The following is a 4603-nucleotide window of genomic DNA, read 5'->3' as shown; positions in this document are numbered from 1 at the left end:
TTTTAAAAGCAAATTTAATTTTATCATCTCGTCCCAGTGTTTGAGGCAGGTGCAGGTACTTACAATTAAAACCAGAATTCTGAGCATCTTTATATAATGCTCTTAAAGACTTAAGTCTAGTATGTATTGAATAGATTTACTACTTTATGAAAAACTCATATTTCTCAATATGGATAATATTATAAAAGTTAAGAGAAAAGATGGTTGTTTCATGGCTGTAAACTGAAAATATGGTGGAATGATAGGAGAAATACATTATCAATATTCTTCCCAGAATTATATTTTTTATATTAGCCTATCAATAGTTATTTCGTAGAAGAAAAGATGAGTCTGTAGTCAAATAGATTTTAGAAATCTTAGGTTTAAATAATTTTTAGGTTCACTAAATTTATTTTAAAAATCATAACACATTTCTTACAAAAGAGCATTACATTCTACACACTCCTCTGAACAGATGTCAAGGACATGTGAACAATTGTTACTTTCCCCCCTAACCCCCAAATGTTGACAGCAAACACTGCTTTACACTTGCTCTTCTAGCGGTCCCCAGGTCTTCCTCTTCTTCATAGGCCATTAGATCTCCTCCTCTGCATGGTGGTAGTGGTGGAAGAGGAAGATTCCAAGCTCTGCTACCACCCTGGCCACCTTGATTAGGAGGAGGGGGTGGTGGTCCCCGACACAGGCCCAAATCATCATATCTCTTCCAGAGGGAGCCACGGGATGCCCACCCCACCAGGAGGCATTCTGTCAAAACCACCTCTTCCCCATGTGGGAAAACCTACAGGCTGTCCACGGTGGTCATCAAACATCATTGTAAAACCACCATAATCCTACATTTTCTCATAAAATTTGGGACCATAAGGTTATACACTTCCTTTGACAGGAGGCTTGGATATAAGGTCAAGAATGATATTTATGCACTCTACCACAAGCTTTCCTCCACTAAGAACAATTCTGTCAGTGGAATAAGGAAAGCATTCATGGAAAAGCTTGATTGCTGAGTGTTCTCTTGAAGTTCTTTTACCTCAATAATTCCTTCTGCCAGTCTTTGATGAATAAACAGTCTCAACTGGCAAAGTCACTTCATTTTTAGTGTTGGTGTTCTTCCAAGGTAGGGATGATTTCCTTCAGAATTTCTCCAATTGTTTCAATATAAACACTGACACTCAGTACGTGTTTGGGGCCACTGCTGTCTGGGACTGAAACACTGGCTGTGTAGTCTGTATGGAGAGCCTTAAAATTCTTGCCTCCTTTTCCAATCACTGCTCCAGGATTATTGCTCAGAAGCAGAATCAGTAATTCAACCATCTCCTCAGTATTTCTAGATCTTTTCAATGCTTGCTTCTCTTCCATGTCTTCTGCAGGACATTTACCAAATTCATCATTGGTTTCAGAGTTGAGGACAGTTTCCTTTGACTGATCAGTTTCTATTCTTTTTTATTAAATGGATACACCAATCAGTTATTATACATCCTTGCAGAGTATGACTGTGGTGTTCTGGGCAGGACCAACAACTGATACACTAGTGCTGCAGTAGCCTATAAGATGCAAACAAGTAGAATCAGGCAGGATGTTGAAATCAGTGCAGCAGAGAAGCAGAGTAGATTTAAATATGTTTTAAGTTTATTTACTATTGGACTTTCCAGAACTGTCGTCATTATAAATGCATTTAATGTATTTTCTAAGAAAACTTGGCATAAAGTATTTGCCAAAGTATTTGAATGCTGGTTTAGCCTGGGTCTTGAAAATTAGAGATAAAAGCAAATATGCAATGTAAGGGCAGTATATTTGGTCATCTCAGAAAGAAAGAATAAGGGACAGAGAATGATGGAAAAAACAGCACAAGGCTGAACTGTCAAATTGGTCACAGCTATGGTTGGCTAGTGTTAAATATCACCTGTGACCCTTGGAGAAGCTTTATGAAATGCATCTTAGAATTGACTGCCTGGGGCACCAAACTGGAACAACAATACCTACTCTGGGTAGGTCAATGATAGCTCCATCAGGGTTAACTGCTTTGCACATCTGGGTTCACAAGTTTGAATGTTAGGTTGGGTTCTAACAGAAGTGTCGATATGTTATGTCAGATAAGTCCATGGGTAGAAAACAGAATAGAGTGCTGAAGTTTAATAAAGGACACCAGTGAAAAGGTTGTCAAAGACTGTTGAGAACTGCTACTGTATTAGAAACTATAGTAAGCTCGAGCAAGAGTTGGAACCAGAACATTTGATTTACTGGATAACATGTCGGCCACTCTACCCCAACATCCTATAGCATGAAGGGGAAAACTTTAAGAAAATCTAAAACATCAGCAATAAAATATGTGTTCTTTGCAGAGAACATACATTGAGATCTAACTTTATTTTCATATGATGGTCAAATCAATTTAAATAAATATAGTTTTTCCAAGTTTCAACAGATAGGCAATAAAACATAAAGGAAATAACATTAATAAAATGATCCCTTTTTCAAACTTTATAATTATGGATAGATTAGTGACCACTTTCATTTTTACCTATATTCTTAAATTGTTTTCAAATATGTGAATGCAATAGTGACCATAAAAGTCAGATAAATTAATAATGCAAATTATAAGGTTTATAAAACTAAATGGTTTTAATGGTTTTTAATACTGATGAATCTCAATAGCATTTGCAAACATGAGAAAACACAAAGAAACTGCCATGAATTGTTTCTATTCTGCCATGCCCTTTCCATGCTGCCAGCCTATGGACTGAAAGTTCTACAAACTGTGGGCTGGAGTAAAACTTTTCTAACTTAACTTTGGATATCCGGTATTTTGTATCACAACAAAAGGTAACTAAGGCAAATACCGATCATAATAGACATCAAGAAAAATTAAATACTTGGAAATTATCATAACCAAAGTAGTGAAAGACTACAAAAACTACAGTACTCCAAAACAGGTGATAGCATCCTCTGCTCCCGGATAGGCAGAACCAACATTGTCATCATGGCCAAACTTCCAAAGCTGATATACAGATTGAATGCAATCCCAGTCGAAACTCCAACATTCCTCATAGTACTAGAGAGAACAATCCTAAAGTTCATTGTGATCCAGAAGAGACCTTGAATAGCAAAAGCGATCCTGGGTAACGATAATGGAGTAGGAAGCATCACAATCCTGGATTTCCAGTTATGTCACAAAACTACAGTGATTAAAAACATCATGGTATTGACTAAAAGAATAAGTCAGACATATGGACCAATAGAATAAAAGAGATGATGCAGAAACAAACCCAGGCAATTTCAGCCTCCAGAACTTTGACAAAAACACATGCTTAAGAAAAGAAGACCTCTTTAGCGCATGGTGCTGGGAGAACTGACTATCCATATGTGGCTACCCACCTGTAAAAGATTGAAGCTAAACTAAAATATAAATGCTTCAAAGATATAAATATTAAAAAATAAATATTTAAAAGATAAAATAGGCAATACTCTTGAAGTCATAGGTAGGTAAGGACTCTGAACAGATCCCAATTCACACAAGAAATAACATCAAGAATCAACAGATGGCATCACATTAAATTAAAAATCTGCTCAGCAAAGGAAAAAAAAAGAACAGAGTGAAGAGACAACCTACAGAATGGGGAAAAATTTGCCAGCTACACCTCAGAGAATTAATGTCTAGAACATATGAAGAATTAAAAAACTAGCTAAGAACAAAAGTCACAGTCATAAAATTCCCAGCAAAAAGGAATAGACCCTGCATAGATGAAGTACAAATGGTCAAACTATATATGAAAAAATCTTCAGTACTGCTAGCAAGAGAAACGTACACCAACACAACATTAAGATTCCATCTTACTCCAAGAAAAATGGCTATGATCAAGAAATCAGACAAACGCTGTTTCTTCCTTAAAGTCAAGTGACTATGAACTATTACCATGAGCAAAAATAAACCTTTCCACTTTTAAATTGAGGGTATCAGGTATTTTGTACTAGTGATGACAATGTAAATAAGAGAGCTTCAAAACATACTATAAAGTTATAGCAGACAAAGTAGCACGTATTTGATAAAGAGATACATATATAATTGCAACAGAATTGAGAATCTAGAATAAAACCCATGAGAATCTAGAATAAAACCCATGCATGTGTTTTAGCAAATATACTAAGAATATGTATGGGAACATCTTTTCAATAAAGTGTATTAGGAAAATTGTGTGTACACATTCATAAGAATCAAGCTCTCCACATCTTTCACTAATTACAAAGATTGACTCAAGTGGATTAAAGACTTAAGTGTAAGATCTGAAACTGTACACATATTGGAAGAAAACAAAGGGGAAATGCTTTTTGATTTTTTAATGAGCAAGGATTTTTTGAACAAGACCTCAAAAGTTCAAGAAACAAAAGAAAAATATACAAATGGGATAATATAAAACTAAAAAGCCCCTGCACACCAAAGAGAACACTCAATATAATATAGCGGGAAGTTGAAGAATGGAAGAAAGTATTGGCAAATATACATCTGGCAAGGGGCTGATACACAAAATATGTAAAGAACAGTAAATATTTGAGAGCAAAATAATTAGTAACACAATTTTAAAACAGGTGATAGATATAAATAAAAATGAGA

General features: G+C 35.4%; 1 pseudogene; it reads right to left on the bottom strand.

Annotated features, from left to right (window-relative positions):
• Window positions 1-277: 277 nt before the first annotated feature.
• LOC101698935 (heterogeneous nuclear ribonucleoprotein K pseudogene) lies at window positions 278-3042 on the bottom strand (annotated as a pseudogene).
• Between the last annotated feature and the right edge of the window lie 1561 nt (window positions 3043-4603).

The sequence above is a fragment of the Heterocephalus glaber genome, unplaced genomic scaffold (genome assembly GCF_053883595.1).
Source record: "Heterocephalus glaber isolate CG9 unplaced genomic scaffold, H.glaber_assembly_v1.0 deba00000122, whole genome shotgun sequence".
Lineage (NCBI taxonomy): Eukaryota > Metazoa > Chordata > Mammalia > Rodentia > Bathyergidae > Heterocephalus > Heterocephalus glaber.
The sequence above is the reverse complement of the archived record's forward strand: the minus strand, read 5'-3'. Positions and strand labels throughout refer to the sequence as shown.